This window comes from Bubalus bubalis, chromosome 21 (genome assembly GCF_019923935.1).
Source record: "Bubalus bubalis isolate 160015118507 breed Murrah chromosome 21, NDDB_SH_1, whole genome shotgun sequence".
Lineage (NCBI taxonomy): Eukaryota > Metazoa > Chordata > Mammalia > Artiodactyla > Bovidae > Bubalus > Bubalus bubalis.
In genome coordinates this window covers 8835893-8862391 of record NC_059177.1, presented here as the reverse complement: position 1 = coordinate 8862391, position 26499 = coordinate 8835893, and the positions used below count along the sequence as shown (strand labels likewise).

At 39.3% G+C, this 26499-nt stretch overlaps 1 long non-coding RNA gene across 3 annotated transcripts in view; it reads right to left on the bottom strand.

The window, feature by feature from the left end:
• Positions 1 to 21418: 21418 nt before the first annotated feature.
• LOC123330980 overlaps positions 21419 to 26499 on the bottom strand; it is a 136937-nt gene continuing 131856 nt past the window's right edge. For all 3 annotated transcript variants that reach the window (XR_006547347.2, XR_006547348.2, XR_006547349.2), the window contains one exon: positions 21419 to 24048. This is a non-coding gene — a long non-coding RNA (uncharacterized LOC123330980). The remainder of the gene's footprint in view (positions 24049 to 26499) is intronic.

The window sequence follows — 26499 nt, the reverse complement described above, 5'->3', positions numbered from 1 at the left end:
TCCTACCATATTTCATTCTGCCCTAACCCCTCTCTGAATTCCTATCACGGACAGCAATTGGAATATAGAAAACTCTGGATATGCCTAACTAACTGTACTTTCAGACTTTTCCACAGAGCTGGAGTTGGAGCTGGAAGGAAAATAACCATTAAATTATTTCAGTAACTAACTCACTTTTCCAATTCTGACCAAGTTTAACAGTGTCAGGAGGTCCATAGTAATCAGGAAATATGAGTTCCTCCAAAAACAGACACTTTACCACATCTCTTTGGACATTAATTTTCTTTTCTCCAGGTAATAGAAAGCCCTGTCCTAGATAAAAACGTGTGTTATTGATACTGGCTGAGCAGCAAGACTGTCAGAGAGACACCTTGATCATCGTTGAGAGGAAGAATCACTGTGAGACACAAAAGGAATAAATACCAACTGGGGAGACTCATGTGGTTTCCATTTCAATAAAGGAGCATTGGACAGATCATTTGGAATGACTTTCCCATTGCAGGCAACTTAAGACCTGGACCGAAAACATAGGCTTAAAAACATTTTCACATGACAGCGGAGAATTATAGTTTTAATTGTGGGATCTGCCTTTCTTCTGGGGACACCTGCCAATCTTGAAAGGGGCAATTTAGACAACAAATTGTGATTATGAAGTGCATTGAGGGGGCTTCTGGGCTATAGATATGTCTTGTGTCTTGACATGGGTCATGACATGTGAGTGAGACATAAATCATTGATCTGTTTGTTTAAGTTACACATTTTTTTCTGTATATGTGCTCTATCTTAAATATTTTTAAAAATATCTTCAGTCCATTAGTCCACAACCCCTTTAAAGCAACTGAGTTCCATGGGAGAGAGAATGAGGAATAATTTGCCTTTCAGGTTAAGCTGAGAAATTAAGAAGATGCAAAGTGAACTTCCAACCAAACTTCCTCTTCCAGATTTTTTTGTGTCATGAATGTTGAGTCCTCTGAAAGATATATTTTATTTTTCAGAGAAAGTAGATGGTTTTGCCCATTAACAGGTCAAGAACTTGAAAGTACAGGTGATAGAACCTTAAAGAGGGAATTTGGAAGGAAGTTAAACTTGATTTTCTTCTGAAAAGGAATAATGTTTAGAACCCATCACTTCCCTAATGAAACCAGCCCAGGGTGAGAGGTCTGTCTGCTGCCAAAAGCGGGGCTGTGCTTTATTCCATCTCCTGGAATAGAGGATACAGTGCCAGCATTCATCCAGATGCAGGCTGCCTTGGCCACTTGTCAATCTGTTATCAGTGCTCCAGCACCTTTCAGGCTTGTCATCTGGGTCACCCTCTGAGAAGGAGCCCCATTCATTCCAAATTTCAGAACTACCCTTTGCCAGTTCTCCTGGCTGTTTTGGATGGGGACTTGAGTTCTGAACTCTGCGGATGGACAGTTACACATTGATGGACCCCAAGAAGGGGTCTGCAAGAAGAAGAACTGAAACATCTTGGAGGACATTTTAAACCGAAGATATTTTTTTTAAATATTTAAGATAGAGCACATATAGAGAAAGAAGACTGGCCGTCTTGAATATATTGTGGGGCTGAGCGCGGAAGAATTGATGCTTTTGAACTGTGGTGTTGGAGAAGACTCTTGAGAGTCCCTTGGACTGCAAGGAGATCCAACCAGTCCATTTTGAAGGAGATCAGCCCTGGGATTTCTTTGGAGGGAATGATGCTGAAGCTGAAACTCCAGTACTTTGGCCACCTCATGCGAAGAGTTGACTCATTGGAAAAGACTCTGATGCTGGGAGGGATAGGGGGCAGGAGGAGAAGGGGACGACAGAGGATGAGATGGCTGGATGGCATCACTGACTCGATGGGCATGAGTCTCAGTGAACTCCGGGAGTTGGTGATGGAAAGGGAGGCCTGGCGTGCTACGATTCATGGGGTTGCAAAGAGTCAGACATGACTGAGCAACTGATCTGATCTGATCTGAGCCAGATGTTCTCCAAGTTCTCTTTTTATAACTATGACTTTTCACAGACCCAGCTTCTTCCTACCACTTTTCCTTCCCTATCATCACTTTTCTTTTTCTTTTCAGCTTTCTTTACCTCAAGTGAGGTTAAAATTTGAGATCTTCAGTAAGAATTGACAGTGTTGATTCATTACCATGTATTTGGTTTTTTCCCCCCACTTTAGCTTTTGCTACTATATTTAAAAGACTCCTTCTAAGACATAGTGAGGAGGCTGACTTAGTCCCTCAGAAATGTCAAATGGTCCATTTCCAAGTGGTAACCTTTCCAAATAATAAAACTTATTGGACTATAATTATCAGATGTAGATTATTTGTGGCTGTCATTATTAATCTAAATTTAACCTGTGAAAAATAGCTATAACTTGGGGGAATAGAGAGTGTGTCTAATATTTACCATTAAAAGTAACTGTAAAGTTATGTCACTTCTCTGCATTGGTAAGGTTTGTATTCTAAAAATAATTGCATTGAGTTCTGAAAATTACCATTAATGCTATGAGTCAATCCGAGTTATGGCATCATTGTTGGGTAGTAATGGAAGATGGAGATTCAGCCTAACAAATCTCCATCTAGTACCTGCTACCACACTACTCAGCCACAAGATAAATTAAGTAGACCTTCCCTTTCAAAGAGAGAAATATCTATACATTTAACAATAAAATGATGTAATAAGCATTTGCTATGTAAGTTATGTGAAGAAAATAGTAAGAGAGCCTGAAGAAGGGAAAGACTGAGCCATCTCTGTGCATATGTTACAGAAGGCATGGACCAGTCTCAGTGCTGGTTGTCAATGTATATTTATTGAGGGATAAATTGATTAAGTTTTGGTTGAATGAATAAAAACTAGTTTGCTGAGGGATAACTGACTTATGAAGAAATAGTAGAGGAAGTAAAAATGTTGTTAGCCAAATGGTGCCAGGAGCTGGGGGATGATGGTAGAACACAGCGAATATCTGGAGAGACTAAAAACTTGGTAAAGAAACATTTTCAATAAAAACTTTAGCTGATACAAGTTGAAATACTGCCCAGAATATTCCCTACATATCTGAAACAAATACCTAAGCACATTGTCATAAAACCATAACACTTCAGAGCAAAGGAACTTAAGAGTTTATCTCAAACAAATTTTCTGTTTTATATCAGAGGACCCTAATACACAGAAAGAATAAATAAGAGGTGCAAAAATTAAGCCACACAGAAAACTAGGAAAATACACATTCATAAACTATTTTAAATTAGATCCAGGTGACTTTTGCTTTTTCTATGCACTTTGTGTCACTTTGAAGAGTTTTGTAAATGTTGTATGGTAGTCCTGAGAGAGTCAATTCCTAGGCAGGCTGATAAGAAGTCTGGGGCCCCCCAGGAGGAAAAAGGGGTCTGGGACTCTTAAGTAGGAGATAGGGGTCTGGAATTCTTGAGGAGGAGAAAAGGACAAACATCTTTTTTTCCTCTACATTCCTTAGTCTTAGTCACATAAAACATTTTTTTTTCTTTAAGCCCAAAACTAATGATTACACAACAAACAACTCAGTATCCTGCTTGAGGATAGTTTCTCCTTCCTGAAAATCTTCTGACCAATCCTGATATCGTAGAATGTAGAGTATGGCAGTGGTTCTGGTAAAATCTTTCTATTGTTAAGTTCTAACCTTGTTATCTTAAAATGTAAATTGTGGGAGTGGGTCTGGCAAAATTTTTACAAACTCGAGACATTCTTTTGATTTAATGTAAGAACTAATTTAAAAAGTATATAATTCCCTTGCTAAAGACTAGTACTTGAATACAATCTCAAAAACAGCAGAATGATCTCTGTTCATTTCCACGGCAAACCATTCAATATCATGGTAATCCAAGTCTATACCCCGACCAGTAGTGCTGAAGAAGCTGAAGTTGAATGGTTCTATGAAGACCTACAAGACCTTCTAGAACTAACACCCCAAAAAATGTTCTTTTCAATATAGGTGACTGGAATGTAAAAGTAGGAAGTCAAGAAACACCAGGACTAACAGGCAAATTTGGTCTTGGAGTACAAAATGAAGTAGGGCAAAGGATAACAGAGTTTTGCCAAGAAAACACATTGGTCATAGCAAAAACCCTCTTCCAACAACACAAGAGAAGACTTTACACATGGACATGCCAGATGGTCAACACCAAAATCAAATTGATTATACTCTTTGCCACTGAAGATGGAGAAGCTCTATACAGTCAGCAAAAACAAGACCATGAGCTGACTGTGGTTCAGATCATGAACTCCTTATTGCCAAATTCAGATGTAAATTGAAAAAAGTAGGGAAAAACCACTAGACCATTCAGGTATCACATAAATCAAATCCCTTACGATTATACAGTGGGGGTCAGAAATAGATTTAAGGAACTAGATCTGCTACACAGAGTGCCTGAAGAACTATGGACGGAGATTTGTGACATTGTACAGGAGACAGGGATCAAGATCATCCCCAAGAAAAAGAAATGCAAAAAAGCAAAATGGCTGTCTGGGGAGGCCTTACAAATAGCTGTGAAAAGAAGAGAAGTGAAAAGCAAAGGAGAAAAAGAAAGACAGAAGAATCTGAATGCAGAGTTCCAAAGAATAGCAAGAAGAGATAAGAAAGCCTTCTTCAGCGATCAATGCAAAGAAATAGAGGAAAACAACAGAATGGGAAAGACTACACATTTCTTCAAGAAAATTAGAGATACCAAGGGAACATTTCATGCAAAGATGGGTTCGATAAAGGACAGAAATGGTATGGACCTAACAGAAGCAGAAGATATTAAGAAGAGGTGGCAAGAATACACAGAACTGTACAAAAAAAGAGCTTCATGACCCAGATAATCATGATGGTGTGATCATTCACCTAGAGCCAGACATCCTGGAATGTGAAGTCAAGTGGGCCTTAGAAAGCATCACTATGAACAAAGCTAGTGGAAGTGATAGAATTCCAGTTGAGCTATTTCAAATTCTAAAAGATGATGCTGTGAAAGTGCTGCACTCAATATGCCAGCAAATCTGGAAAATGCAGCAGTGGCCACAGGACTGGAAAAGGCCAATTTTCATTCCAATCCCAAAGAAAGGAAATGCCAAGGAATGCTCAAACTACCACACAATTGCACTCATCTCACACGCTAGCAAAATGAAATGAAGTGAAGTGAAGTCGTTCAGTCGTGTCCAACTCTGTGATCCTGTGGACAGAGTAGCCTGCCAGGCTTCTTCATCCATGGAATTTTTCAAGCAAGAGTACTGGAGTGGGTTGTAATGCTCAAAATTCTCCAAGCCAGGCTTCAACAATACATGAACCATGAAATTCCAGATGTTCAAGCTGGTTCTAGAAAAGGCAGAGGAACTAGAGATCAAATTGCCAACATCCACTGGATCATTGAAAAAGCAAGAGAATTCCAGAAAAACATCTATTTCTGCTTTATTGAACACGCCAAAGCCTTTGAATGTGTGGATCACAACAAACTGGAAAATTCTCCAAGAGATGGGAATACCAGACCACCTGACCTGCCTCTTGAGAAATCTGTATGCAGGTCAGGAAGTAACAGTTAGAACTGGACGTGGAACAACAGACTGGTTCCAAACAGGAAAAGGAGTACGGCAAGGCTGTATATTGTCACCCTGCTTATTTAACTTATATTCAGAGTACATCATGAGAAATGCCAGGCTGGGTGAAGTGCAACCTGGAATCAAGATTGCCAGGATAAATATCAACAACCTTAGATATGCAGATGACACCACCCTTATGGCAGAAAGAGAAGAAGAACTAAAGAGCCTCTTGATGAAAGTGAAAGAGGAGAGTGGAAAAGTTGGCTTGAAACTCAACATTCAGAAAATTAAGATCATGGCATCTGGTCCCATCACTTCATGACAAATAGATGGAAAAAAAAGTGGAAATAGTGAGAGACTTTAAATTTTGGGGCTCCAAAATCACTGCAGATGGTGACTTCAGCCATGAAATTAAAAGACACTTGCTCCTTGGAAGAAAAGTTATGGCCAAGCATATTAAAAAGCAGAGACATTACTTTGCCAGCAAAGGTTCATCTAGTCAAAGCTATGGTTTTTCCAGTAGTCATGTATGGATGTGAGAGTTGGACTATAAGTAAAGCTGAGCACCGAAGAATTGATGCTTTTGAACTGTGGTGTTGGAGAAGACTCTTGAGAGTACCTTGGACTGCAAAGAGATCCAACCAGTTCATCCTAAACGAAATAAGCCCTGAATATTCATTGGAAGGACTGACACTGAAGCTGAAACTCCAATCCTTTGGCCACCTGATGCAAAGAACTAACTCATTTGAAAAGACCCTGATGCTGGGAAAGATTGAAGGTGGGAGGAGAAGGGGAAAACAGAGGATGAGGTGGTTGGATGGCATCACCAACTCAATGGAGATGAGTTTGAGTGTACTCCAGGAGTTGGTGATGGATAGGACGGCCTTGTGTGCTACAGTCCATGGGGCTGCAAGTAGTCGGATATGACTGAGCTACTGAGATGAACTAACTGAACTGAAAGACTAGGGAAGGGGACAGTCTCCATACCCCCTCTGATGTCTATGTAGGAGCTTCTGTGTCCCTTTTCTTACTTTAATAAAACTCTGCTGCACAAAATGAGTGATTAAGCCTGGTCCCTGGTCCCGAAGCTAAATATTCTTCTTTGGAGATCATGAATCCAACATCATTCACCGTAAGCTATCAGTCTGAGCAAAAATGCTGCAGCTATGGACTTCCTTTGTGGTCCAGTGGTTAAGAATCCACCTGCCAAACAGGTAGAGGCAAGAGATGCAGGTTTGATCCCTAGGCCAAGAAGATCCCCTGGAGGAGGGCATGGCAATCCCATGGACAGAGAAGTCTGACAGGCTGCAGTCCATAGGGTCGCACAGAGTTGCACACAACTGAAGTGACTTAGCCAATGCAAGGAAACCAGGTTTGACCCCTGATCCAGGAAGATCCCACATGCCGCAGAGCAACCAAGCCTGTTCGCCACAGCTGCTGAAGCCGGTGCGCCCTGGAGCCTGCGCCTGGCAACAAGAGAAGCCACCGCAGCAGGGAGCCTGTGCACTGGAAGCAGAGTGTAGCCCCTGCTTGCCGCAACTAAAGAAAGCCCGTGCACAGCAATGAAGACTCAGCGCAGCTGTAAATACATAAAATAAAATTAAGTTACTGTTAAAGGCATTTCTTTGACAATATTTCATGGATGAGCAAGTGGAGCACTTATGCTAGTATCTAAAATTTCCAATCTCTTTTGCAAAACATAAATCTTATTAACGTTTGCACCCAGAATCATATAATTGGCATAAAGGTCACAAAAGTTCAAAGAAAAATACCATCCATCCACCTTGTAGCTTTTTCCAATTTTGAAAAAGAAACCAAATAAATGAGAAGGGAAGAGAAACTTCAGTTGCCAGGTTATATATCAAGAAAAATAATGTCTCTCTTCTGCTTTGCATGTAATTCTGCTGTTACCAGATGGAAATTTGATGACAAGTAGTCTATTAGCATCAGATTTTATGATGGTTTATCTAATACCTGGAAACAAACCTCAGTAACTGCTTTCCCTAAATGTGGCCTTTCTATCTACATACCTGCTAGAATGCCACACTGCCCCAGGCCCATTGCTATAGACAGAGTTTTTTAGAAAGGCAGTTCATAAAGCACAGTGCCAGTTATGTTCAATGGTCTCCAGAATGACCGTAACATGTGTCTTTATCAGTAAGGCAATAGCGCCACAGAATAAGTTCACCTCCTTGATTCGTGCTTATTACAAGCTACCAACATTTGCTAGGGTACTAGTATAACATGTGTGCTGCTGCTAAGTCGCTTCAGTTGTGTCCGACTCTGTGCAACCGCATAGATGGCAGCCCACCAGGCTTCCCCGTCTCTGGGATTCTCCAGGCAAGAACACTGGAGTGGGTTGCCATTTCCTTCTCCAATGCATGAAAATGAAAAGTGAAAGTGAAGTCGCTCAGTTGTGTCCAACTTTAGCGACCCCATGGACTGCAGCCTACCAGGCTCCTCCATCCATGGGATTTTCCAGGCAAAAGTACTGGAGTGGGGTGCCATTGTACTTTTAAATAAACGGGCTTTCCAGATGTCACAGTGGTAAAGAATCTGCCTGCCAATGCAGGAGATGCAGGAGACAAGGGTTCTATCCCTGGGTCAGGAAGATCCCCTGGAGGAGGGCGTGGCAACCCCCTCGAGTATACTTGCCTGGAAAATTCCAAGGACAGAGGAGACTGGTGAGCCACAGTCCAGGGAGTCGCAAAGAGTCAGACATGACTTAGCGACTGAGCACGCTTTCAAATAGATACAAAAATAGAAATGTTAAAAATTAGATAAAAATAAATACCAAGAAGAAGTGGGCTATTTTCTCACTGCATGCTATCAGAGAAGTTCACAGCCTCCTTGAGGAGGCTCTTCCCCCATAACCTGCTATTAGAAAGATGTTAGAAGCACTGACTCTCCAACTACATTATAAGCTTCTTGGGGTGATGAGGCCTCATCTTATCTTGATTTTTCTCTGCATCTCCATGAAAAATATCTAATACAAATGCTTGTGTCTCATTGGCACTCAGTTTTGCTGAGAAGAGATTTCACATATGGACTCGCTTTGCACTGATGGACAAGAGGATAAATTGTGAAGAAAAGGTCCTCAAGCATTTAGTTGGGCTGAGTTTTCAGGCAGAAGACATACGTAGATGCCTGAGGCTGGGCGAGTGAATGGTTTCATTTTCAAAGCATGGCAATGTCTGCTGCCTTTCTATGGGTACAATTTGCTTTCTCCAGAAAACTTTAAACCACACTTCTTTCTTAATGGGCTTTAACTTCAAAATCTGGGGAATTATATTTCAGAAAATAACATCTGTCAGTCTAGTAGATAAAGAAAGTCATTAAATCTGCCATAGTCTTTTTACTCTCTTGGTCTCTCAAAAAGCAGGGAAGGGATTATATAGTAAAGATGCTTCACATTGACAATAATTCATAAGCTCTTTCTTCACCAGGAAATAATTTTTTGGCTTCTAGATTATTTTTAGTCATATAAATAATTTCTCATTTTATTAAGATAGACATTTATTTTAGTCATCTGTGACAAACTATGAGATGTCTGCTTCATCAGCCCATAAAAACAGGCTTCTTTGTTCATTCCTAGAGGTGACAAAGCTAGATCAATGTCTTTAAAAGAATAAAGCTTAAAAAAATTAAAATCACACCCGAACTTATTAGGCCTTGTTCTTACACTGGGGGATTTGTTCACACACCAATTCATAAATTTAAGCACCAACTGTGTGTCAGGTTCTGAACTACTTCCCAATGAACCATTAACCTTTGAACATAAGGGTATGAACAATCTCACTCTAAAGGAACAATTTACCCAAATGAGAAAAAGGAAGATGCATGCAGTGCACGGAAGTTCTGCCATTGCCTTTCCTCTCTATGTGCCAGATGTGCCTCCTTTTATCTTTTTCTTCTTTGTTGGAGTCAAATTGCTTCACAATGCTGTGGTTAGTTTCTCCTGTACAACATGAATCAGCTATATGTGCACATGTATCTCCTCCCTCTGGCACCTCTCCATCCCCGCATCCCACCTCTCTAGGTCATCACGAGCACCAAGCTGAGCTGCCTGTGCTATGCAGCAACTTCCATCTAGTTATCTATTTTAGACATGTCATGCACAGCATTAAATTGTTTCTGATTCTTTGCTATCCCTAGAACTATAGCCCACCAGGTTCCTCTCTCCATGGGATTCTCTAGGCAAGAACACTAGAGTAGGTTGTCATTTCCTCTTTCAGATTTTATACATGGTAGTATATATATGCCAATGCTACTCTCTCAGTTCCTCCCATCCTCTCCTTTTCCAACTGTGTCCACTCTATACATCCATATATCTATTCCTGCCCTGCAAATAGGTTCATCTGTACCATTTTCCTGGATGTTTAACAGCAGAAGAAGCTTCTTAGGCACAGGCTCTCCTCAGCTCATGTCTTCTTGCCAGGAATATGGTAGAAGACTGGAGAATCAGATGGTTAGAACAGTAAACCTGAAAAGGTCATAAAGTGGAATCTTTATTTTTCATGCTCTGTACAATGCAGTCTTCACCTGTAGAGTGAAGCTTCTGGAAGGGTTTCCTCTCCAAGATCAGTTGGCAAAAGACAGACCTTTAGGCAATAGCTTCCAGTCTCCACTTGTTTTCTGCATATTTCAGCAATTGTTTCTTATCTCCATAAGGGTCATTTTCCATAAAAACGTCTCAAAAAACTGGTATCCAACAGTTTAGTTGTACTCTGATTTATTCATTAAACACATATTAGGTGCATATGAAGTGTCATCCCATGAACTGTTCTAGGACTTAATTATATGCTTTGTTCAGTTCAGTTCAGTCGTTCAGTCATGTCTGACTCTTTGCGACCCCATGGACTGCATCATGCCAGGCTTCCTGTCCATCACCACCTAGTGGAGCTTTCTCAAACTCATGTCTATTGAGTCAGTGACACCATCCTACCATCTCATCCTCTGTCGTCCCCTTCTCCTCCCACCTTCAATCTTTCCCAGCATCAGGGTCTTTTCAAATGAGTCAGTTCTTCACATCAGGTGGCCAAAGTATTGGAGTGTCAGTTTCAGCATCAGTCTTGTAATGAATATTCAGGATCAATTCCTTTTGGATGGACTGGTTGGATCTCCTTGCTGTCTAAGGTACTCTTAAGAGTCTTCTCCAACACCACAGTTCAAAAGCATCAATTCTCTAGTGCTCAGCTTTGTTTATAGTCCAATTCTCACATCCATACATGACTACTGAAAAAAACATAGCCTTGACTAGATGGACCCTTGTTGACAAAGTAATGTCTCTGCTTTTTAATATGCTATCTAGGTGGGTCATAGCTTTTCTTCCAAGGAGTAATAATTTTAATTTCATGGCTGCAGTCACCATCTGCAGTGATTTTGGAGCCCCAAAATGTAAAGTGTGCCACTGTTTCCCCTGTTTCCCTATCTATTTCACATGAAGTGATGGGACCAGATGCCATGATCTTCGTTTTCTGAATGTTGAGCTTTAAGCCAACTTTTTCACTCTCCACTTTCACTTTCATCAAGAGGCTTTTTAGTTCCTCTTCACTTTCTGCCATAAGGGTGGTGTCATTTGCATTTCTGTGGTTATTGATGTTTCCCCCAGCAATCTTGATTCTAGCTTGTGCTTCTTCCAGCCCAGCGTTTCTCATGATGTACTCTGAATATAAGTTAAATAAGCAGGGTGACAATAGACAGCCTTGACGTACTCCTTTTCCTATTTGGAACCAGTCTGTTGTTCCTTGTCCAGTTCTAACTGTTGCTTCCTGACCTGCATATAGATTTCTCCAGAGGCAGGTCAGGTGGTCTGGTATTCCCTTCTCTTGAAGAATTTTCCACAGTTTATTGTGATCCACACAGTCAAAGGCTTTGGCATAGTCAATAAAGCAGAAGCAAATGTTTTTCTGGAACTCTCTTGCTTTTTCAATGATCCAACGAATGTTGGCAATCTGATTTCTGGTTCCTCTGCCTTTTCTAAATCCAGCTTGAACATCTAGAACTTCATATGCTTTGTAATATATACACTTTTGGGGCTATTTTTTTAAACATATATACATTCTTTATGGAGGACATACACATCTCATTCAGGCAAGAAGAATGATGTATATTGTTATTACCTTAAAATTTATATTTTACGTTTTTAAAATTTTTTTTATAAATTAGTAAGCCTTCAAAACAAAAGTAGAAAATCCAAGAAAACTGACCAAAAGGGAAAAAAAATCCTCCTGAAACTAATAAGCAACCATAGCACGCTTGCAGGATATGAGGTATATTATTTTGCTCTAGCTGCCATAAAAAAATAATCACAGACTTGGTGACTCAGAAAACAAGCGTTTACTTTCTACATTTCTGGAGCCTGGACGTCCAAGACCAAGGTGCTGGCAGGAAGGGTTCATTCTGTCTATTCTCTGTAACTTACCTACGGCCCCGTTTGCTACATCCCCACATTCTCGCCTCTGCGTACACGCGTCCTTGATGTCTCTCAGTGTGTCCAGATTCCTTCCGAGGACCATTAAATAAGTAAGTGAAAATGAAATCTTTAGAGTTGGCCCTAAGCCAATGTGACTGGTGTCTTTATAAGAGGAGATCATGGCATCTGGAGAGACACCCAGGCTGTTCCTTCACAGATCAAAGATCACAAGAAGTGGCAGCAAAATGGTGCCCATTGGCAAGCCAAGGCAAGAGGTCTCAAAGGAGACCAAGCGGCTGGCACCTTGACTTTGGACTTCTGGCCTCCAGAACCACAAGATAATAAACCTCTGTATTCTAAGGCACCCAGTCTGGTATTTTGTTATGAGAGCCCTAGTAACATAATACAACAGTCAACACAACGCTGAAGAAGTAAAACAAAGTCAGAGGACTGACTACTGGACTTCAAGACATGCTCTGAAGTTACAGCAATGAAGACAGTGTGATATTGGTGAAGGAATGGACAAATAGATCAATGGGACAAAATAGCACTCAAATTGATAAACACAGATAGAGTAAATGGGTCTTTGACAAAAGAGCAAAGATAAATAAATGGAGGAAAGATAGTCTCTCTAACAAATGGTACTGGGACAACTTGATATCCACACACAAAGAGATAGAAGAATCTAGTCGCAAACCTTAGACTCTTCACATAAATTAACTCAAAATGGACTTAAATGTAAAGTGCAAAACGATGAAACTCCTTGAAGATTATATGAAAAAAAAAATCTAGACGACCTCGGGTTTGGTGATGACTTTTTAGATACAGTACCGAAGGCTTGAGCCATGAAAGAAGAATTGATAAGTGGAGTTCATTAAAATTTAAAACTTAAGCTCTGTGAAAGATACTCTGTCAGAATAAGAAGACCAGCCACAGACTGGGAGAAAATATTTGCAAAAGAGATCCTGATAAAGGACTGTTACCTGAAATAGTCAAAGAACTCTTAAAATCCAAATCTAAGAAAATGAAGTACATGATTTTAAAATGAGCAAAAATTTTAAACAGAAAGAAAACAACCTCAGCAGAGTACAGACTATGTGATTCTAACCATAAGATTCTGGAGAAGGTAAAACTATAGAGACGGTAAAATGATCTGTGATTGCCAGGGGTTTGGCAGGCAGGGAGGGGTGAATAGGTAGACTGTATGCAGGGGGGCGGGGTTTCATGGTAGTGAAATTATTCTCCATGACACTGAAGTTGTGGACATAGACCACGCACACGTCATTATGCGTGCATGCGTGCTAAGTCTCTTCAGTCGTATCCAATTCTTCGCAACCCTATGGACTGTAGCCCGCCAGGCTCCTTCGTCTGTAGGATTCTCCAGGCAGGAATACTGGAGTAGGTTGCCATGTCCTCCTCCAGGGGATCTTCCTCACCCAGGGATCAAACCCCTGTCTCCTGCATCTCCTGCACTGGCAGGCATTCTTTACCATTAGCGCCACCTGGGAAGCCCAGATGACATTTACATTTGTATAAAATCCATATGACATCCAACACTGAGAGTGAACCCTAATGTGAACTATAAGCTTTGATTGATAATAATGTGTCGGTGCTGGCTCATTAACTGTAACAAACATATCACTCTGATGCAAAATGATGATGGGGGAGGAGACTGTGTGTATTTGAGGTAAGAGGGTAAATGGGAATTTTCATTCAGTTTTGCTGTGAACCTAAAACTGTTGTATTCTAAATATTTTTTGGAAGTTAGCGTCTTGCTCTTCTGACCCTCACCAACACTTGAAATAAAGAGAGCTCCAAATTTTTCTTGAATTTTCTTCCAGTTAAAAATATGTAAGTACAAAATACACACACTCACACACAGTTTATCTACACAAATGAGATCAGTCAACTCAAGTGACCTGTACCTTGCTTTAATCATTTATTAATATATTTAGAAAAATCTATTAATAATACTAGATACCAATGTAGCACACTTTTGAAAGCTGTATAGAATTTTGTTGTTTGGATGTATTATATTTTATTTAACCAATACCCTATAGATTATAATTACATTGATTTTTAAATGATAGGCTCCATATTCTATATTCCATATCATGGTGAAGTTTTGAAAGAAAGTCCCTGGGGCAAATTCTGGTAATGAAATTCTTGGGTGGAAGGATGTAAAGATTTAAAATTGTTTTAGATATTGCCAGATCACTCTTTGAAATGATATAGTTTGGACTTTAGTCAAATGAGAGTGCCCATATTCCAAGACCTTTGTTAGAATTATATTATCTATATCAATTGTATTATCAATTATATTCAGTTTTTTCAATTAGAGAGGTGTAAATGCTGCATAATTTTATTTTTACTCATTTAATATAAATGAGGCTAAGTATTTTTATGTTTATTAGCTGTCTGTCTTTCTGCAAAAGAATTAATTTATGAATAGAATATTCAATAATTAAATAGTATTAATTATTTTAATCACACTTACAAGGCTATTGTATATATTACAAATACAAATATTTTAGGCACTTTACTTTGATTTTCCAATATAGCCATGCTTTGCCATGATCTAGCTTTTAATTATTTTAAGTAACCATTTTTATCAATATTTCTTTATAAATTCTGTGACTTTTTCTTTTACCACCCACATCTGTTCTTAATATTTTTACCACCCATGGTATTTTTAAGATTTTTGTTTTTACATTTATACAATTAAAACATCTCATATCATACTAGTACTAAAGCAGCCACCCAGGTTTATCTTCTACAAATGTCAATTCCACTTTCACAATAACCATTATTTTTAGCCAATACATCTTTCCCACTGAATAAAATACCATCTTTAGTATATATAACATATTCATGTACATATGGATGAATATTTTCTAGATTCCTGATTTTGTTTCACTGAAACTAATTTTTCTTTTTTCAGAATCACTGTAGCAATTTTGTACATGTATTGCTCAAAAAAACTTCATTTTGCAAAGTCTTCCACAAAACATCTCATTGGTATTCTAATTTGGTTGGCATAGGCTCCACAGATTACTTTTAGAAGATAATATCTTTATGATATTGAAATTATTTATCTAAAAATAAGTTATGACTATTTTTCTAAGTCTTTTTTTATAATCCTCACAAGAGTTTTAAAGTTTCCCTCACATAAACCCTGAATGTTTCTTGTTCTTAGGATTTTTTTTTATGTGTTTTTCTTGGTATTGTAAATGGGCTATTTCCTTCATTAAATTTTCTGTTTATAGTTGGTACATAAGAAAACTAATGATTTTTATATAAATTTTGCAACTAGGGAATTTCTGGATTCTCTTTTTTATTTCTAATAGTTTTTTCAAACAATTCTCATAAATTCTAATAGTATGCAATCATATTGTCTGCAAATAACAATAATTTAATGTCTTCTATTCTCACTTTTATAGTTCTTCTCCTCCCATGTAACTTCACTAGCTAACACTTTTAGAGCTCTGATAGTCATAATATTGACCTCTTTGCCAACCTGGCTTTAAATTACTTTTTAAAGTTAGAGCATATGGGCAAGGTTTTTCAGAATTTGTCCCACTCACCTGCTTTCCCTTTGCAGTGCTTACGGGGTGGAAACATGATTAGGAACATCTTCAAGCTTTGGGCGTTTTTTCACTCTTCTTTCTCTGGCTTATACTTTTCAAAGACTTTGTGCAGAGCTGTGCCATTCCCTGTCTTTGATTGTGGCCCATACAACAGGGGGTATCCATTTCTGTTAGATCTTTTAGGCTACATGGATGGAGGTTGTGACCTAACTTCTCTCATTCATCCTCAGGCAGAAATGCCACCCTGATCTTGACTGTATGCTTATTAGCTACAGATCCTTCATTGGCACATTTAACAATCACAACAAGCCTAAGAGAGGGTTATGATCCCTAACCTACTGATGAAGCCTAGAAAACAACTTGTCTTAGTTATATGGTTAATCAATAGCAGAAGCAGGACTTGAAGACACATGTCTCTGTTTCCAAGCTCCCCAGTCTTGCTGCTACATGTCCTTGCATCTCAAGAAGGCTTTGACCAAACAAGGGATGGTCAAAGTTCTGGGTAAATGTGAATGAAGGAGAGATCAGTTCTGCTTAGGGAGGGTGGAGAAGTGATGCCTCTGCTAAAGAGTGACACTGAAAAGGATGAACAACAAAAACCTGATCTCCCTCCATGATTCAGAAAACACCAGCCCTGCCTTCCAAGAGAAGTAAGCACATCACAATCTCACAACAGCCCTTGACTGATTTCCCTCTGGGGTCCCTGCAGTTCCTCATTTTCAAGCAAGGTCAATCATTTTCAAGTCCAAGCTTACTTGTCCTAAGAGTGGGCCCATGCTCAACAAGGTTCTTTAGGGAGAAAAAATATACTTGTTTTCTCCCAAGGAAACTCAATTCAACTTTTGAACTCATTTCTTCTTTCAAGCAGCTCCTATTGCAAACCCAATTCTGTGGTGGGATTTATTAAAGAACAGAAAAGACATCTGCTCAGAAGTGACTCAGGAATATGATGTGGATTAGAACCTGGAAAAATAATAAATCATAAAGCTACTGAGTCCTAAAAACACAGCCATATTTGAAACTAGACAGAGATTTGAACCAGTGAGCTATTGTTAAATGAACATGAGTATGTCAAGAACTATATGAGTCATTTCCAATTTGAGAAGTTTTATTTAGCCTCTAATTTTTCTCTTAAGTATTTTTAACCCTATTAAAGGAAACATTAGCATGTCCTTTCACTCTCTTTTATAGATGAATAAATAAAAGGATAATTGAATTTCTAGGAGTTATTCAGGGGATAACTAAAGGTCTTTAATTAGAATGGATAATTCCTGATTACAGGGTCCTTAATTCATTGGTTGAGGATTGTATTTATCGTGCCTTATGAAGAGGATCCTGGGAGTCTGGAGTTTATCATAGCCATTTTCCTTGTTCTTTCATAACATCCAGCCTCTAGAGCTGCAGCTAATCAGAGCTTAGTTAGCTTTACAAGTTCAGTTTAGTTCAGTTGCTCAGTCGTGTGCGACTCTTTGTGTCCCCATGGACTGCAGCACACCAGGCCTCCCTGTCCATCACCAAAGCCCGGAGTTTACCCAAACTCATGTCCATTGAGTCGGTGATGCCATCCAACCATTTCATCCTCTGTCGTCCCCTTCTCCTCCTGCCTTCTATCTTTCCAAGCATCAGGGTCTTTTCCAATAAGTCAGTTGTTCACATCAGGTGACCAAAGTATTGAAGTTTCAGCTTCAACATCAGTCCTTCCAATGAACATTCAGGACTGATCTCCCTTAGGATGGACTGGTTGGATCTCCTTGCAGTCTGAAGGACTCTAAAAAGTCTTCTCCAACACCACAGTTCCAAAGCATCAATTCTCCAGCGCTAAGCTTTCTTTATAGTCCAACTCTCACATCCATACATGACTACTAAAAAAACAATAGCCTTGACGAGATGGACCTTTGTTGGCAAAGTAATGCCTCTGCTTTTGAATAGGCTGTCTAGGTTGGTCATAGCTTTCCTTCCAAGGAGCAAGTGTCTTTTAATTTCATGGCTGCAGTCACCATCTGCAGTGATTTTAGAGCCCCAAAATATAAAGTCTGTCACTGTTTCCACTATTTCCCCATCTATTTGCCATGAAGTGATGGGACCAGATGCCATGATCTTAGTTTTCTGAATATTGAGCTTTAAGCCAACTTTTTCACTCTCCTCTTTCATTTTCATCAAGAGGCTCTTTAGTTTTTCTTCACTTTCTGCCATAAGGGTGGTGTCATCTGCATATCTGAGGTTATTGATATTTCTCCCGGCAATCTTGATTCCAGCTTGTGCTTCATCCAGCCCAGCATTTCTCATGATGTACTCTGCATATAAGTTAAATAAGCAGGGTGACAATATACAGCCTTGCCGTACTCCTTCTCCTATTTGGAACCAGTCTGTTGTTCCATGTCCAGGTCTAACTGTTGCTTCCTGACCTGCATACAGGTTTCTCAAGAGGCAGGTCAGGTGGTCTAGTATTCTCATCTCTTTCAGAATTTTCCACAGTTTATTGTGATCCACACAGTCAAAGGCTTTGGCATAGTCAATAAAGCAGAAACAGATGTTTTTCTGGAACTCTCTTTCTTTTTCAATGATCCATTGGATGTTGGCTATTTGATTTCTGGTTCCTCTGTCTTTTCTAGAACCAGTTTGAACACCTGAAAGTTCACGGTTCGCATATTGCTGAAGCCTGGCTTGGAGAATTTTGAGCATTACTTTACTAGTGTGTGAGATGAGTGCAATTGTGCAGTAGTTTAAGCATTCTTGGCATTGCCTTTCTTTGGGATTAGAATGAAAACTGACCTTTTCCAGTTATGTGGCCACTGCTGCATTTTCCAAATTTGCTGGCATATTGAGTGCAGCACTTTCACAGTATCATCTTCCAGGATTTGAAATAGGTCAACTGGAATTCCATCACCTCCACTAGCTTTGTTTGTAGTGATGCTTCCTAAGGCCCACTTGACTTCACACAGGATGTCTGGCTCTAGGTGAGTGATCACACCATCGTGATTATCTGGGTCATGAAGAGGTCAAGTCAAAAGCCTTTGAATTTTTCATTGGAAGGACTGATGCTGAAGCTGAAGCTCCAATACTTTGACCACCAGATGTGAACAGCCAACTCATTGGAAAATATCTTGATGCTGGGAAAATTGAGGACAGTATTAGAAGGGGGCAACAGAGGATGAGATGGTTGCATGGCATAACCGACTAATTGGACATGAGTTTGAGCAAACTCTGGGAGATAGTGAAGGACAGGGAAGCATGGTGAACTGCAGTCTGTGCATGCATGCCTGCTAAGTCGCTTCAGGCATGTCCAGCTCTTTGTGACCATTTGGACTATAGCCCACCAGGCTCCTCTATCTGTGAGACTCTCCAGGCAAGAATTCTGGGGTGGGTTGCCATGCCCTCCTCCAGGAGAACTTCCTGACCCAGGGATCAAACCCACACCCCTTATGTCTCCTGCATTAGCAGGCAGGTTCTTTACCACTAGCACAACCTAGGGAGCCCATGCCCATGTCTACGGGGCCACAAAGAGTCAGACACGGCTTACCTACTGAACAACAACAGCCGATAGGCAGCTGGAGAACCTCACCTTTACACTCTGAAAAAGGGTGAAATAATCAATCGTTCATTTACTGGTAAGAAATGCAGTGGTTACTTATTGATCACTTCACCAGCCCTGACATAGGCATAATCTTGCCCAGAATACGTAAAGGAAAATTTGATACATGGCCTTCTCTAACAGAACTTCTAATCTAGTGTGGAGACAAACTGTTACCCAGAGAATATAGAGAACCATGAACATAGACTAGTAAGAGTAGGCATTTAAATGTGTCATAAATATCAGAGTGTGATTCAGAGCTAATATAGGAGAAGATGTCAAGGTATCTACCATTGCAGTTATAAAGAATACCTGCAAGGTTGGGATTTGTTTCTAAAACATCAAGTATTTTGTTTTTGTTTTCAGTAAGAGTCAAATTCTGAATTATTAGTTTATTTCTAGCTTACGTTTCTATCATGAAATTGAGTTTTCTGAATAATGGGGACATAAGATTCATAGTTTTATTTCCTCTATTGTAAAGGAGAGTTTTATATTAAGTGGTTTAGATAGTTTTATCATGGACAGTTATGGAAAAAACAAAGGACACACACAGATTACACCAATGAGGAGACCTTGCTGTATATCTCCAGGCAGAAGTGATTCCTACAGTTCTCCCTTAGATGTCCAGTTGTCAGTGACTCCATACTTGTAGAATGAAGTTCTGACCACAGTGAGAACCACCACTTTCCCATTCTGAAGGGAGATGTATAATCATCTGAAAAATCTGGCTAAGCATCATTCTAATCAACAGGTTCTGCTGCTGCTGCTAAGTCGCTTCAGTCGTGTCCAACTCTGTGCGACCCCATAGATGGCAGCCCACCAGGCTCCCCCATCCCTGGGATTCTCCAGGCAAGAACACTGGAGTGGGTTGCCATTTCCTTCTCCAATGCATGAAAGTGAAAAGTGAAAGTAAAGTTGCTCCATCTTGTCCGACTTGTAGCAACCCCATGGACTGCAGCCCACCAGGCTCCTCCGTCCATGGGATTTTCTAGGCAAGAGTACTGGAGTGGCTTGCCATTGCCTTGTCCAAATCAACAGGTTCTAGTGACTATGAAAACCAACCCTGAAAAACTTAACCTCTGAATAAGTCAAAATTGGCTCCCTAAGCCTGCCAAAGATCTGAATTTCTACAAATATCAAACCTTCTTGCTTTCTGTTCTTTTTTGTTTTTCTTATTCTTACTAATTCCCCTATTTCCATGTCTTTATGTACTTTTATCATCTTTTACTAAATGCAATCTTTCAAATGTCCTCAAAATCTTATTATAAAAATATATAGTAAGAACAAAAATATCCATAGGAAATTAGATTAGGGTAATAGTCTGAGAATACATGCCTCTATCATTTACTTCCCTAGAGGAGACATAAAAAAATTTTATTAGAGAAAGCAGAATTATAACAGTAGCAGTAAACAATAAAGAGTCTCTTCAGTGAATCACACTTGCTGAAGAAACCTTGAAAGTAAAACGCAGGAAGAATTAGCTTGACAAAGAAGTGTGTGTGTGTGCTCAATTGCATCTGATTCTTTGCAACCCCATGGACTGCAGACCACCAGGCTCCTCTGTTCATCGAACTTTCCAGGCAAGAATACTGGAGTGGGTTGTCATTTCTTACTCCAGGGGATCTTACCGACTTAGGATCTTAATAGTGAAGATCACTGATCAAAGAACACAAAGAAAAGACAGCTGTTAAAGCAGGAGTATTTCTAGGGTTTGTCATGTCAGAGGTAAAAGATATGAGAAGCAAAAAAGTATGCTAAGGACAACTGTCAAGGTATTTTTTTCATGGAACTAAATTTATAGCTGTTGGTCTTTCCTACTTTTGTAACAGACAGTTTGGGGCAGTGATGTGGATACTTGTGTGGGAGAAGCCAGAAAGTGCCAAGATGGGCTGTGACATCCTGAAAGAACACAGAACATGCTCTTTTCAGTTTCCAGCTACTGGTGACTCACACGGATACACTTAACCCATAACAAACCCATAATCACTGTACGTAGGCTTTAGTTTAAACTGAAATGGAATTCCAGAAAAAAAGATGAACAAATATTAAAAAGCATATTTTGAACAAAACCAAGAGTATGACACAAAGGAATGAAAATGTAAATAAATAATATTTCACTTACTACTTTAATAAAAATTTGTTTATTTAAACAGTATTTATTTAATTGGGAATATTTAATAAGCTAATGCATAAGAAATTAGATTTATTATAGAAAATATAGAAAAGGACTTACTAAGAAAGGTCTTAAGAAAAATATTCTTAAGTTTAATTTCACAAAAGTCATAAAATCCTTTTATGAATTTTATCATATGTAAAATAATATTAAAATAAAATTGGTAGGTCTGAGAATATAACCTCAATATATGTAATAAATAATTTATATGAATGCTATTTGAAGAAATTCTATAAATGAAAAAAATTAAAAAAAACCTAAGTCCCTGGCAAAGTTACTTAGGAAACTTAAGAAAATGCAACTGTACAAATTACCAAGGAAATAAAATGAAAACAATGAGATAGTTTTTTCACCCTCTAGACTGGCAATAAGGACTACCATAAATTTCTTTCTTTGTGTAGCTCCTGATATTTAAGAAATTTTCTGTCAAACACTATTTAAATACAAGAGAAAGTAAAGAGACATCAGTGACCTCAAATGACAAGGAATACAGTCTTTGCAAAAATAGTCTGGCAAAGCCAGTTAGTAAATGAATCAGGACAGCCTCCAATAATCCATTCTTCAAGAAGATACAACAATTATAAATATATACATGTACAAAATAACTGTGCCTCAAAATATATGAAGGACATATTGAGAGAATTACAACAGAATTTGGAAATAAACATTTCTAAAATAATAGTTGGAGACTTTGATGCCCGTACTTTCTATGATGGGTTGATGTTCTAGATAGAAAATCAATAAGGAAATAGAAAACCTGACACTATGTTAGAAATCATTAGACCTAACAGACATTTATAGAATATTCCCTTCAACTACAGTAGAATACACAGTCTCAAGTGCACAGAGCATACACAGTCTTCTTTATCGAAAAAGAAACTAAACTCAAAGTTAGCAGAAGGAAGTAATAAACATTAGAAACAAATTAATGGAAAGTAGAAAAATAAGAGATAACTCACAAAATTAAAAGCTGATTATGAAAAAAAAATCAATACTTTGACAAATGCAAAGAAAACACAGTGAAACACCACTTCGAACCTACTAGAATAACTATAATTTTAAAAAGTGGAAGTAAATGTTGGTGAGGATGTGGAGAATTTAGGACCCCACCCCTTGCTGTTAGGAATGTTAAATGCAGCTACTGTGGAAAAGAGTTTGGTAGTTCCTTAAAAAGCATTAAATTCTTAAACATAGAATTACCGTAAGACTCAACAATCACACTCCTAAGAATACACCGAAGAATTGAATTCAGGGATTCAAAATGTACACAAATATTGATTGCAGCTCTGTTCACTACAGTCAATATGTGAAACAACCCAGGTGTCCATCAACAGATGCCTAAACAGAATATGGTACATACATATAATGGAATGTTGCACAGCCATGAAAAGGAAAGAAGTTGTAATACATGCTACAACAACAAAGAATCCTGAAAATGTATACTCAGTGAAATAAGCCAGTTACAGGTCAAATATTACAAGATCAACTTAAATGTCTAGAATGGGTAAATTCATACAGAGAGAAAGCAGGGTGGACATTGTCAGGGGTTAGGGTAATGTGAGAATGAGGAGTATTATTTAATAGTTACAGAGCTTCTGTTCGGGGTGATGAAAAAGTTTTAATGGCAATAGTTGTAGGGCACTGTAAATATAACTAATGCCACAAAACTGTAGCTTTAAAATGCTTAAAATGGCAAATTGTATGTTATATATATTTCCACATAATAAAAATTTGAGGAAAAAATCAGTGCTATTATAAAGTGAAGAAATTAATATTAATACACAGGAAGGTACTTCTTGATATGTCTTGGAGGACAATTTGTCACTATCAAAATATAAAATATTTATGGATGGACACAATGTATTTTTCTTTTTTGATAGATTTGTAGGACCTGAAACATACCAAGTTACTTCCACTCTGGAAAAGCACAGCCTTGAGTGTAAAGTTCAATGATTCACCACAACCTCTTTCTGCCTACTGGTTAGGGTGAAGGGTGTCATGGAAAGGGGAATCATATTAAATGAAAATCACTTTCTTCTAATGACTCAAAATGGTTACAATGTGGCAAGTATGCATTTTACCTCTTACCTCATTGCCTTCCTGGAATAAGACCATATTCTACCAACTCCTCCTGGGGCAAAATACAAGACCAGCCAGAATAACAGTTGCAATGCAAATGAAAGCCAAGAATTGGGGAGTTTGAGGCTGTTGTTTTATTTTGGTTTTCTCTTCTGTTTTTTAACATAAAATACTTGGCAATAGGAAAAGTCGTCTTGTATTTATTTGGCCCAGGATAGTCAGTTTTCATTTATCCCTCTCCTGTATTCTAATAAATTGGAAACCATCAGTGACAATGTACAGGGAGAAAGAAAAAACCACAATTTGAAACACAGTCGAGAACAGAACCTGAAAGCTAAATTGTGGGTCAGAGACGGAAGGAGCAGAGGGATTTAAGATACTGAATGTCCTCTGGGAAAGAAAAGTGGAAGTGAAGTCGCTTAGTCGTGTCGGATTCTTTGCAGCTCCTCCATCCATGGGATTCTCCAGGCAAGAATACTGGAGTGGGTTGCCATTTCTTTCTCCAGGGGATCTTCCCTACCCAGGGATCGAACCCAGGTCTTTCTCATTGCAAGCAGACGCTTTAACCGCTGAGCCACCAGGGAAGTCGAAGCCAGATGTCCTGAAAACAGGGAGTAATTCAGGAAGCCCAGGGTCAGGCGAAGATACTTGATCAGCCCAAGAGTCAAGAAAAACCTTTAGGGCCCATCTAGGGAAGAACAGACCAAGATTTTTATATTTGACTACTTACATCAGTTAATTTTTTCCTGAGTACAAACCATCTCAAAACAACCTACTGTATAGCACTGGGAACTCTGCTCAGTTACACAGCAGCCTGAATAGGAGGGGAGTTTGGGGGAGAATGGATACAGGTATGTGTATGGCTGAGTCCCTTTGCTATCTATCTGAAACTATCACTATGCTAAGTCACTTCAGTCGTGTCCGACTCAATGCGACCCCATAGACGGCAGCCCGCCAGGCTCCGCCGTCCCTGGGATTCTCCAGGCAGGAACAGTGCAGTGGGTCGCTATTTCCTTCTCCAATGCATGAAAGTGAAAAGTGAAAGTGAAGTCGCTCAGTCGTGTCCGACCCTCAGCAACCCCATGGACTGCAGCCTACCAGGCTCCTCTGTCCATGGGATTTTCCAGGCAAGAGTACTGGAGTGGGGTGCCATATCACAACTATTCACTATTATTAATCATCTATACTCTAATATAAAATAAAAAGTTAAAAAATAAAAACACACACAGTGACTTTAAACAACATTCATTTAGTTGATATATCCGTGGATTAGCCATTTGGGTTGGGTTCAGCTGGATGGTTTCTCTGGTCTCATCTGCATTAATCATGCGTATGTGTTCAGCTGCAGGATCATCTCCAGGGCTAATGAGTGGGTAAGACTCAGACAGCTCCAGCTAAGATGTCTTCTGGTCTACATTGTCCCTCATCTTCCAGAAGGCTCGCTCAAGATCACTCACAGAACAGCTGGGCAACTTCCCAAGAGAGCAAGCACAAGAATTCAAGTCCTTCCACTGTGTTTTATTAGTGAAGCAAGCTCCAAGTTCAGCGCAGATTCAAACAGCAGGGAAACAGACTTCACATCTTACTGAGAGAAGTGCAAAGTCACAGTGCAAAGGGGTATTGATACAGAACAGGAATAACTGTAGCCATGTTTGTGATCAATACAAGACTTCATGTCCTCAAACAATCAAGAAGCAGAATCTGAATTTATCTGTGTATAAGACTGTCCCAGGAACTATGATTTTTTAAAAAGTAAAAATAGGTTTTTATTGCTTTTTGGTGAGTGCCTGTTCTCTGTGCAGATTTTTCTCTGCATACCTATGGAGAAAAATAGTGGTCTGGGATTTATGGAAGGCACATATGTTCCTCTGAATGTATTCCAAACAGCTATGATTTTGGAGCTACAGCTACAGAATGAATGCCCAGTTGTTGCCTTTTAGTGGTTTTGAGTCTTTGGGGAACCCCAGATGGAAAATGTGCCTGGGAAAAAGAAATGAAATAAGGATCCATTCTCTTTCAATAAGGTGATGATTTGATTAGAAGTTTAAGGATTAGCAGAATTTGCCAGACCATTAAAATCAGGAAAGGTAGTCCCAATAAAGAGGAGAGTGTAGTAAGAGATAACCAAGTACATTGTACTCAGCAAAGGGTGAGTGATTCAGTGCAGAAGGCTCAGCTATAAGAGCCCAAGAAGCAGTGAAGACTGGCTATAGACTTTTACCAAGTGCAGAACACAGGACTCTCTCCCACCAGATGCAAAAGTGTCTGCACAGGCTCCCACACCTCACTCTGACCACTTGTTTTATTAATGGCATAGTTCATGTCTGAGACTATATTGTTCAGCCACTAAGTCATGTTTGACTCTTTGCTATGCTGTGGACTGCAGCATGCCAGGCTCCCCTGTCCTTCACCATCTCCCTGAGATGGCTCACAATCATGTCCATTTTGTCAATGATGCTATCCAACCATCTCATCCTCTGTTGCCTACTTCACCTCCTGCCTTCAATCTTTCCCAGCACCAGGGTCTTTTCAAATGAGTCAGCTCGATTGAAAAACCCACAATTCAAGCAGAACACCTTCAGGTTTCCATGAAGGCAGGTACCCTGCTGCCACATTGTTCTGTCTACCATTTTATCCCTCACCTTCTGCAGAATGCGGATACTGTTGGCTTCACATGTGTCCATGTGTCTCTCAATATTAGACATCCCAAAGTTGAATGATCCACTTGGGAGCTGGAATGATACTCTTATAGCATTTCCCACACTGTCACTTCATGCCAGAAAAGTTACTTCTCTCCAGAGATTTGTTTTTGGTATAAAATTGCATCCTGGCACAGTCTTGATTCGTATTGACAAGCTTCCTTGTTTACTGTTGTTCATCCTTAAGATGCTGCCTCATTAAAGACAGAAAGGTTAACAACTGAACCCTGTTTGCCTCAAGTAAATCACTCAATTTTCTGGAGCTCACTGCAAACAATCTGCTCCAAAAGAGCTAATTAGGGCTGAGAATACAAAATGGGAGTCCGGATGGCACCATTTGCATCATCTCAATTGCAGGCTTCTTTTTCTCCTTCACATCAAAAGAGTCATTCTGTGAAAGTCAATCTCCTTTTTCTTTTTTTTTTTCCCTTGAAAGGTAA